This window comes from Festucalex cinctus, chromosome 2, assembly GCF_051991245.1.
Source record: "Festucalex cinctus isolate MCC-2025b chromosome 2, RoL_Fcin_1.0, whole genome shotgun sequence".
Taxonomy (NCBI): domain Eukaryota; kingdom Metazoa; phylum Chordata; class Actinopteri; order Syngnathiformes; family Syngnathidae; genus Festucalex; species Festucalex cinctus.
This window is the reverse complement of record NC_135412.1, coordinates 3845542-3857336: the sequence shown is the minus strand read 5'-3', so window position 1 is coordinate 3857336 and position 11795 is coordinate 3845542. Positions and strand designations below refer to the sequence as shown.

The 11795-nt window shown below is 40.6% G+C and overlaps 1 protein-coding gene across 4 annotated transcripts in view; it reads left to right on the top strand.

Moving 5' to 3' along the window:
- Positions 1-1232: 1232 nt before the first annotated feature.
- LOC144013431 (transcription factor Sox-1b-like) overlaps positions 1233-11795 on the top strand; it is a 76792-nt gene continuing 66229 nt past the window's right edge. For 3 of the 4 annotated variants that reach the window (XR_013282243.1, XR_013282245.1, XM_077512296.1), the window contains exon 1: positions 1233-1738. The gene's annotated coding sequence lies outside the window, so the exon portion shown is untranslated. Of the gene's footprint in view, positions 1739-8036; positions 8049-11795 lie in introns of those variants that run through there. The other variant, XM_077512297.1, reaches the window with a different exon arrangement.

The following is an 11795-nucleotide window of genomic DNA, read 5'->3' as shown; positions in this document are numbered from 1 at the left end:
TGTCAGCCTCTGTAAAGACAACGGTATCACCAACAGTTTGGCGGTTTCTCGGGAAGACATCTGTTATCAGCGTGATCAATAACGTCACACGACTGCAACTGACATTAGCTTTTAGCAATGCGCCGGTGAGGAGCATTGTTCCCATAACAACAGGAGCCGAGAGGAGAAAGGCGTCTTTGTTGAGTTATCCTGACTAAATTGACAAGGCCTTTCACAGCCTTTGATACAGAGCCTTACACAATGGATGGCATATAAATTTGCAGACGTCGCCTGCAAAGCTCAAATGTCAAAAGCTTTTCACAACAGCAAGCGGAGGAATTGATTGGCTCACCTTTTTGTCTCCTGCCAAAAATATTCACCCCAAAGGAGAAAATAAAAAGCATTGATTGGGCACACCTTTTGTCACCTGCCAAAACACACACATCCCACAGGACAAAAAAGAAAGAATGAAAGAGTCAACTTGTTCCACTTGCTGTCATCAAGGTGACGTTCGTTCTTTGAACGCAACACACCCGCTGAAAAGCACCCACTGTAGCTTTCTGGCCTGTGCGCTGTGTGCAGTGGCCTCCTCACCGTTTTCAGTAGCTGTTGAACATTTTTGTTGGCCTGCTACACATTTTATCTCTCTCTTCACTCTCTGTCATCCCCTTTAATAACATGCCATTCATTTCCAGCCTCTGCAATTTTCTCCAACAGAAACTGAAAAGAGGCATGACAAAGACAGCATTGGACTCTCCTTTTCCACTAGTTATTATAGAAAATATTGCCCAGCAATTTTGCGTGTGCGCGCGTGTGTCATTGGTTGACTCCTAAAAGCCCAATTGACGTCAGCTCAGCAAAGAAAGCCATAAAGAAAACCTTTCAGTGGCTTTGAATGAGCGCAGGAAAGAGGAATGAATCCCACTGGGGTGCTGTGACTAAGCAGGCCTTTTTTTTTTCTTTTTTCTTTTTCCCCTTTTGCTCTGCTAATCAAATGGAGCTGAAATGAAAATGGAGTTTTCTATGAAAAGGAGGCCCTTTGTTGGCTTTGCAAGGCTGGTAATTCATAAACAATAAGCCATCTCCTTTTGTTTGGGATATAATATATTCGTGCTGTTCTGAAAGAGGTCTTTGCGCGTGTGCACGCACACTCACTAACACACACACACACACACACACACACACACATGCGTGCGCTCAGACTGAAGCGACGCATGGTGGACGGGGAAGAGAGGAGAGTATAAAAGGAGGCAGAGGAAGACTTTCCATTCATCCTTCTAACTGCAGACGACGGGGCCACTGTCCTTCAGCCTCTTGTATCTTAGAAGACTTTCTCCGTCTCTCAAGAAAAGTTCTGGTCCACTTGCTCGGAACTCCTGTGTTGACTTCATTCTTCCCAACACATGAGCGACCCAAGATATGTTGCACCCAGGCCTTGCTCTTCCTGGAAGATCACGAGAAGGACATCCACAAGTGGAGAAAACAGGAAGGGCACACAAGCACAAGGCGTTTAACATGGGATTCCGTTGGTGACAACAAACCGGACGGGAAGGACAGCAGAGGCTGAGAGCACTTTCGAGGATGTTTTCCTGTTCAATAATAAAGATTCTTGGATGTTTTCGTCAAGAAGGAAGTTTATAATTTCATACAGAGGAAAGTGACTGAGGATGTTGTCTTTCTCTGGGGACATTCTGGATCAAGTCCAACTTAGGAGACGTGTTGTTGACGCTTGATAGGGACATCAACAGATGTGGATTTGGTAAGTGTGGCTCTTTGGATAGTTCATCTTCAGCTGAAAGCCTTTCATATGCTTGACCTTGTTAAAGAGAGGTGCATGTCAAGTCGCGCTGTGTTTTTCAAAGAGAAACACAAGCAAGTCAAGTCAACGTTAGATATGTTGTGCAAGTTCACAAACACACGGAGCAAGTCTAAAATCCACATTCCTCACATGTTGAATTAAGGCCTCTGAAAAACAACAAGTTATCAACTCTTGCTTAAGATGATGCAAGTCGACTTTGACATTTTTTTTTTTCATTCGTCAGTTCTACGCGTTACAGAAAACGGTTGTAAGGATTGGACTGATAAGCAGCAACTTTGCAGGTCTTAAAATATCCGATAGATGGCAGCACTACCTAAACAACAACTCTGGGCGCGCTGCCGTCTCTCAATTTCAAGAAGGTAAATAAAATCTTTACATAAAAGTAAACATTGAAATGATACTGACTTCATTATGCACAACTAAATAGAACTATTTTCAGCCTGCATTTGAGTATCATCAAAGTTGAGACCAAAGTCATGTAAAAAGTGTTTTGAGTGTTGGGATTGTCCATAATGAAAAGAGAGTGAGTGACAGTTATATGTTAAATAATGGCCCATCCATCCATCCATCCATCCATCCATCCATCCATCCATCCATCCATCCATCCATCCATCCATCCATCCATCCATCCATCATGAACCCAGCCCATCACATTAATGGTACAAACAATATTATAAATTGTGACCCTATTTTTAAACCCTGACTCTTCTTTGAAATGATGAACCATATCAAAACCCTACTTTGAAACTCTCCTTTGGGTGTTGAGATTGAAACTTAAATCCTTACCCTAGATTGAAATTCTACTTTGAAACCCTAACCTTATTTTAAAGGAAGGAAGGAAAGGAGGTTGTATGCACTTTTGGGGACCAGACATCCAAGGACCAGTTCCATTAAACAGATCGTGATGAATACAAACACACACTATGTGTCCCTGCTGGGACTGTCCATGTCATGTTTGTAAATGAGAAAGTTCTCAAACACTTTTTTACCTAGTTGAATAAAAGTTAAAACAAAAACATGCCATTTTAACGCGTCACGGTGTCAAGTATGGTTTGTGAATGACGACGACAACGGCGACGACTATGGTAATGATGATGATGATGATGATGATGGTTGTGGGGCTTTTGAATGCAAATGTATCCAAAAAGTATCACAAGAGGGCGCCGGAGCTCCACATAAAGACCAAACACTTGTGGTGGCTTGGAACAGGTGGCAGCGCTTTTTCCCCTCGTAGCTCAAGATCACGTTAACGTTTGCTTAGTGTTAAATTTGATATATCATAATTCATCATATAAATTAGATATTTAGGGCACAACTTTAATGAACATTTAAAAATCAAGATTTTCAGGATGTCTTCTCCGGTCTCATTTACTGTATTTGCATAGCCCATAAAGGCCCCCTTCTGCCTCTTTATTTATTTATTTCATCCGTCCATTCATTATCTGACCTGCTTATCCTAAATAATCTTTGATATAATTTGTACTTTTATTGGTGTTGGTTGTGATTGTCGACGTTGACTCATTTTGGTTATTTATATTAAGAAAAATAAATCCCATTTTCAATAGTGTGTAGCATTGATCTTGTGTTTGATTAATTTACCATGTCGCAAATGTGCACTATTTGGGTACTTCGCTTACAGTAACTGCTCAAAGTTTTTGAAGTTAAACATAGTAGTGTGAACTGGTTCAGAGTTAAACCTTATGAAAAGTGCAAATTTGATATGGTAACACAAAATGGATTATTTACATGTGTTTATAGTTTTTACAAGAATAATTCATTTTGCACAGGATGTGATATGTTCTGCATCTCGTGCGCATGGTTGTGCTAATTGTGGAGTGTGAAAATGTTTGAAAACTGTACTTTAGTTCCTTTGTTGTAAATATTTTCAACTAAAACACGTTAATTATTTCCATAGTATATAGTAATGCATCACTTCGATTCTCACGCTTGCGCTGTCACTCTCGCCATGTTTTTTTTTTTTTCAAACTCGCAATGCATTGTGGTCTATCAACCCAGTTGAGTGTGAACATCGATGTTCACTACTTCTCAGAGTGCATGGTGGGTAATTTTGAGTGCCCTACATTTTCGCTCCCTGGACATTCGGACACCACTGCAAAATGGTGTGACCCCTTAGTAGGACACGTATAGGGAGTAGGGTGCACATTCGGTCTTGCAACACATGGCACACACTGGATTAAAGCTGGAGAAAAAAAAAGAAAAAAAAAAGGAGAAGTACTGGTCCGTCCATCCATTTTTTTAGCTTTTAGAACTTTGGAACAAGGCATGCCATGAATCTTGAATCCTTGAAACTCTCGTCCAGTTTAATTGGCTCGTTGTGGTCACGTTATCACAATGAGACCAGTTGTGACGATGGGCAGTCCAGCATTTGAAGATGCCCATATTTAAAAAAAAAAACAATTAACCTAATAACCAATTGAAAAAAAAACACTAGCTTCAAATTTGCTGCTGTTCGGGAGTTGTTCTCAATTTCCCATTTGCCACCATGCCCCTAAGAGGAGCCAGCTCAAGAGCCATTTACCCTCAGATAAACAAAATTCATTATTAATGGTAATTACAATTTGAAGTGAAGTACCATAATTCTAATTGTCTTATCACGGGTTCTCAATATAAACTGTTTTCTCCCTAATTGGTTCAATTCTGCAGCTTCAGTTGGTTGTGTCGGATATCTAAACTTCAACAAATGGTGTTGTCGCAGTCAATTTTCAAATGTAATGTTTGATAGAAGAGGAAAAGGCCAACAAACAGCCGTACTGAAGAAGTAGAAAAGACAACAACTGCCACCCACACCACAGCACTGAAATAGTTTCTATAAATAAAGCTGAAGACATAAGAGGCGTACGGCATTTCAAATGCCAGGGCCGGTGGGATATGAGAGCCTTCCTGTAGACTTAAGACGCCTCAAAGTGCCAAGCTGCTATCAAAGTGTGTTAATGTGATGGATCGGATTCCTGCATTCATCCGCCGCGCGCTAAACACTGGCCTGCAGCGCTGAGCTGACGCTCTCGCTCTTAAATGAGAATGACAAATACAGCCTGAATTAGTTTGTTCATTTGCTTCAAGCACATGTTGCAATACAGCTGCATATGTCGCTTGTTGTCCTCAGAATCAAGATGATCTACGTGCAGGTCAACTAAGGTCATCATTACATGTCATGTCAATGACGTACAAATGTGTGTCATTTTGCTGTCGCATGTGCAACTCTCATCTCTCTCAATTATACACTTAAAAAACAAGTCTTGCACTGTTCGTAAGGGACATGTTTTAATAAAGTATTCCACCACATATATTGGAATGTTTGAAAATTGTATTGAATAATAATAATAATAATTATAATAAAAAAACATATAGCCAATATCATTGAAATTTAGAGCTCAGTATGTGACCACCTCATATCCCCCAACGCAAACACACAGGTAGTCACTCTGAGTGTCGTTTACCATTACTATTTTGCAATACTACTAATAATACAAGTAATGTTATTGATAGTAGACTATTATTCAGATTCATATGTTGCCGCAATTATCAATACATCCGTCTCTCGTGTTTCTTTTTATCTTTATATAAGCAAAGGTATGTATTTGTAAAAGGTGTAAATTTGTGGAATAATTTGGGAGTTGATCTGAAAAAAATGTGACTCACTTCTGGAGTTTAAAAAAAAAAATGTGTAAAAGTAAAGTTAAAAAAAAATACTTATGTCAGACCAGAGTATGAAAGTATGTGTATATGATTTAGATAAGTATTATGGTATATGTCTAGGAAATTCATGTAGATATGTTATTGGCAAATGCATGCATGTCTAAGTGCACTTGTATATATACATTTTATTAAAAAATAATAGTAATAGTAAATTAGTATTATATTAATAATGAAACAAGTTTAAATATATAAAGTAAAAGGGGTAGGACTAGATAAGATTTTAACTTCTTCCTACTCCCTTTAGAACATGTAAACTGTGATTGATTGATGATTTTATTTATTTTTTAAATTTCAATTTCTCTTTTTTTCTGCTGTTTGCTTGTTTATATGTTCAATAAATAAATAATAATAAAAACAAAAAACAAAAAAACAAAACAAGAAAAACAATCATTTGAGGCAGATAACCACCCCACACTGTCAGTTTTTAATCCACCACTGTGGCCAAAGTGTTGTTCATGTGATGTTCCTGTTTTTTGTTTTTGTTTTTAACAGGTTCATCTTCATGAATTAAATCGCACAAAAGTTCCAGTCTTCAATTAAAATAATGAAAGACATATACAGTAGTCTACATCAAACACGGAAAATTGTTTTCAGGCTAATTCCTACCTAGTTCCTTTTACAAACAAGTTTCATTGTTTCTTATGTCACATTAGAATTTCTTGGGGTTTTCCTCATCTGTTGAAGAGAACCAGGTATGCTGAGCTGGTGGAAGATTTGGTGCCTGCCTTTTGTGGCTGATCAACCATCTCTTGAGCAACGGATGCCCACTAAAGGCTGCAGGCCATCATGCATAGAAAAAAGGCCTCAAATGAACAAAGTTGTCCTCGATATTCTAATTTATTGAGATGCACTTGAACATACACTTTTGGAACATGGTTCTGAACTTTTTGGGAGTGAATTAGTTTGGCTTTAGCCTGTTATTAATTGTCCTGTACACAGGGCGGAACACCTTTGGAGGGTATCTGATTGAAGTCTTGTCACTGAAGTCAACACCGAGTTGCTGAGTGAGAATTGGAACGCGTGGCTGGCAGGAGCCACAACAACCGCATATCATAGCTGTCTCCACAACAAGACTCGCCTGGAAATAATTTCTTAATCCATTAATTGGCGTGGAGCAGCCAGCGGGGCAGGGCTTTTTGTGCAGTATGTTTTTCAGAGATGCATACTAATCATATAAAGTGATCCTTTGTACTCAGGTTGACAGCAGTGATGAGGGCTTTTAGACATATGCACTCATGCGCGCACACATGCGTACGGACACGTGCACCGTCCGCGAGCCATCGTCTGTGACCGGCAACAGCAGAATGAGTGTATTATTTTCCTTGAAGAGTGTTATTTTCCTGTCAGGGCCTGATGGCAACGTGCCACCACATCTGACAGTGAGCGCTCATTTCTTCATCCCATGCGTGTGTGTTGGGGGAGACTGAGAGAGAGACACTAGCTGCGTCTCCATGCAGGCATTTTCAAGCAAATGACCAAGATTCTTTGGCATTGTAACGGTTAATTCAAAAATAATTCAACATGTCTGCCAAGATATGTTAATTTGGTTTAAGTTAGATTTTACTTGCCATGCTTTCCTTGTGTCCCTCCCTGTTGTCACTGTCTGTCTCATAAGATTTATTGTGTCCACCTGTGTTTGTAGACGTGGTGCTTGTGCCATCCAATCAGCTCCCTCAGCCATGTGCATCTTGTGCAGGTGTCTCTCATCACATCAAGTTGTTTGTATTTAGTTCACCGCTTTCTGTCTTGTTGCCTTTTTTTCCCCCTTGTGTTTTGTTTGGTAAATTAAACCCTTATTATTTTAGTATTTTGTTATTTTGGACTTTTGTTTATTTAGTATTTTTTTGAATAGCCTTAAATAAATAGCTTGCCTTTCTGTTCTTGTTAAATTTAAGTACTTTTTTGAGATCATACTTGCCTCGCAGTCCACATCCATATGGAATAAACACTATCTCCCAAATTGACGATTTGCAGCGACGTCATGTGATCACGTGACTGCCCCACCATGGACGGCGGAAGGAAATGACGTTTGAATGGAAGTGGGTGGACGTGCCGCGGAGCGATTTCGGTACTTAGAGAACTTTTATTTTACAAATTAAAAGTTATTATTGCCCATCGAGCCATGGAATCTGCTAGTTCAACTTACGTGGAACATTTAGGAGCTGCTCAGAGAGTGCGATATTTTATAGAAACTGGCTGGTTTGAAAACAGACCCTTCTGCCCCCTTTTCACAGACCTAATCAAATCTCCGATTTTTCCGGAATGGGGAACCGCACGATACACGTCACCACACTTAATTAATATTCACGAGTCTAGGGAGGAGGGTCAAACTCGGCGGGCCAGTCATGCTAATAATGTAAACAGTCTACTAGCAAGATGTCTACGGCGCTAAATCTGCTAATTCTGTCCGAGAATGATATCCCTGGTGCCAAGTTCACCGGTATAAACGTCGAAGAACAATACTAATGTTCAATTGAAGAGATGACTTTCGTGTAGAGGGCTGAAAAAGACGAGGAAAGGAGCCGGCCTACAGGTAAATGTTTTTTTGTTTTTTTTCTTCCTCCCCCTCAAAACATTGTCCTACGCGACTGACACTGACATTACCCAGTTTCAACTAGCTATCCTTCCTTTACCACCATATGACCTGTCTGTCATATCTGGTTGTCTTACGTCTTTCATAGTTGTTGGGGTACACTTTTATTGCTTTTTTTGTGTATGTGTGTGCAGTTGGAGTGGACGCTAACCACGTGGCCACGTTCACATTAACGATCGTTAATGTGATTTGAAACATGTAATTCGACACCCCTGTTACAATCTTTGTTAGAGTGTATGTATTAAGTGTACATTTACTAGTAAAATGTATGAACATTGAGCTACTAACCTCGTAAAAAAAAATGCTCTCTGGAAATCCGTGAATACTATATGGGCTGTCAGTCCTTTCTGTTGATTGACGCTATCCATCGAAGTCTTTTGTCCTCATTAGTAGGTATTCGGTAAAAAAGCAACATTTGGTTTACTCCCTTGTCTGTTTGTACAACCGACCGCACAGCAAGATATGACCATTTTATAATTGAATCGACTAGACAAAGGACTTCACGCTGTACACGATTCAATTGTTACAATCCAGGCAAGTGGTTCTTTTGCCGTCCATACTTCAGGAGGGGGCGTTCCCATGGCGGAAGTGACGACACGTGCAAATTGTCAATACCTCATGTCCATCTATATGTTATTTTCTCGGCTGTTTGTGCTTACCAACAGCCATGTATCGACCGCTTCCTGGTGATGTCGTTTTACACCAAAGTGCTGTCGAAAATATATTGGTCAAATTCCACCATGAAGGACATAATTTTTCTGCTTTCATTGCTCATCCGCGGTATTGGTATTCTTTTTGGCTTTACCAGACAACCCAGATGAGACAAAGGCCCTGTAAGTAAACTGCCCCATTCTCAATCTTCATTTAATTATCAGACTTCTAAAACAAAAGAGCAGGAAAAACAAAGCGTAGAAAATAAAAGGAGAAGGTGTCATTAGCGGTTTTGTTTCGGTGGCACCGCAATACCTTGTGACCACCCTCGTCAGGCAAGTGAGAGAGCGAGATAGATCGAGCCCTCCCTTCACATACCCTGTGCCGCCATGTGAGGAGAAAGCAGTTTAATTTAGATAATTATCTCACAAATTAACCACAAACTCTTTCCCTTTTAATTACCTGTCTTGGGGAGCATTGCAACAAAACAAAAAGCAGAGCCAGGGAGGTCTTTGTTCACATGGTCTTGGGGGAGGCGTAAATTGGCTCTGGCCATGCTGAAAGGCCAGATAACCCATTGAGGGAACAAGAACTAAAGCATTTGATAGGCTAATGGGGAATGCTGTTAGCACACTTGCTTGTAATTGGGTGTCATAAATCTGGAACAGGTGATGGAGGAACAAAAGAGGCCTTTGGTCTGCGTATGGAGGCCCACTGGAGTGACTTGTAAATCCTCCCCCCTACTCAATGGCACTATGGACGCTGCATGTACGACTACAGGAGATGCGTGACTGTTGGAGATCCCTCATCAATCCTCTGTCAGTGCTAGACTACACAATCATATATTTACCCTGTGTGTGTGCGTGCGTATGTGTGAGAGAGAGAGAGAGAGCGAGGCCTTGGATGTTATCATGGCTGAATGTGATTCTGCCAGCAGCTATTAACCTTGCTGTTATAATGACAGCTCGTCTGATTAGCGTCCACACTTAAAGCGCTGACATTTTCAATTTCACCCGAGTCTTCCTCTGCTCTTTGTCACCGTAAAACTGTCCATCTTTCACAGACTAATAATTGTTATTAGCGTTTTGTTCTCTTTGCATTGTTTATTCGGCACGGAGGTCAAGCAAGTAGAAGCAAAGTAAGTCACTTTATTGTCAACATGAGTTGAGGATGTTGAAAAGATCAAATAGCCAAATAAGAATCATTTCAAAGAGGAGAGGTTAAAAAAAAAAGAGCACCATAAGAAGTTAAGGAGTGGCAGTAGTTCATATCTAAGGACTTGGGCTTTGAAACTGGAGTTTGAGACCCTCTGTGGACAAAAAAAGAAACGAAAAAAAAGCAGTGACTAGATATGGGTGGGATGCTAGTCTGCTTCCTGATCACTGTCGAGGGGCCTTTGTGCAAGGCTTGATCAATGCCCCCTCAAAAAGTGCCATAGTCATCCATCCACCCATGCATTTTCTATCCCGTTTGTCCTCATTAGGTCTCACAGCCTATCCAGGTTGACTGAGAGAGGCAGTGCACACATTGGACTTGTTGCTGGTTAACTTTGGATAAAATCCATGCGAACATATGGAGAACATGTCAACCAAGGAAGCCCAAGTCCGGTCCTCGAGAGCCCCTATGCTGCCTGTTTTACATGTTGATTTCCATCAACACACCTGATTCTTGATTAGGATCGTTATTAGGCTTCTGCAAAGCTCACTGATGAGCTGATCATTGGATTCATCTGTGTTGGAGGAGGGAGACATGCAAAATGGGCTGGACTTGGCCACCTCTGATGTAAACACTATACAGGAAGGCGGGGTCCAGTTATGAATCCCAAACGCAAAGCTTCTCAGAAATAGTGAGAGAAACATTCTAACCACAAAGCAAGCAAGCAGTCTGGTGTTAGCCATACAAATTATTTTAGTGTGTGTTCGAAGAGGGCTTCTCCAACGTCTCCAAGTGGGACTAAAGTCTTCTGAAAAAGCATTTCAATTGATACATTCAGTCAATGTATGAATCATTCAGGAGTTTATTCAGGAGATTATGATCCAGGAGGCAACTCACGGTTCTGAGTTTATGGGACAAGTTTGGGTAGAACTCTGTTCCAGTGCATAAAGTAAGGTCCATCAAGGCAAGTTTGTAAATCAGATGATTTGGACAATTTTACATTTTAAAAACTGCTCCAAACCATTACTCTTTTTATTAAAATCGTTGTCGATTAATTTGATAATTGATTACTTGTCAATTAATCAATTAATTTTGACAGCTCTAGCCCAACCGTAAGACAGCTATCTCTGAAATCTGATGTTTTATATTTAGTTTGAGACTATCCCCCACTGCTTTCCAATAGGACGAGATAATATTCCTAGTGTGCATTTGTCAATTGTTGTTCACAATTATGGAAATTGTAAAAAATATTAGAATAGATAATTTTGTGTAAAACAGTATCAAAACTTTCCACTGGCCTTTTGGCCGGCTGCGCGGGAATCAATAAGATTTCTTTTTATGGGGCCAAGAATCTCTTGACAGCTCCCCCGTATTGAGGAACTCTCTCATGTAACTTATAGACACTTATGACGAGGATGCATGTGAAGCTGTAATAACTATAATTTATATATCAACCTTGAATAGATTCTATCTTGTGTGGAATAATATCCAAACTCGCAATATTGCTGCCACACTCTCCAAACGAGAGAGTTTGACGCAAATTTCAAGTACACACGCTCCTACTTGACGCACACGGCAAGGGGAGTGTCACTTCTGCCCCGTGTTTGTGTTTTGCAGGCATCACGTATTTGTGCGGGTGCTCGTCGTTGCTCTCCATGTGCGGAGGCAGCAGATGTGAACAACTCTCATCCTGAGAGGGAAGCACCCCAGTGCTACCCCGTCAATGAGCGAGAGGGCAAGGGGAAGATCAATAGTAGCTGGAGTGGAGTTTGGATAATTACAGTTGTTAGCAGGCCGAGGAGTGCGGCTACAGTCGCCTCTCCAGTGAGTCTCTTATCATTCTCTGGCCTGTCATTACAGTTTTAAAGGCTGCTGATCCCT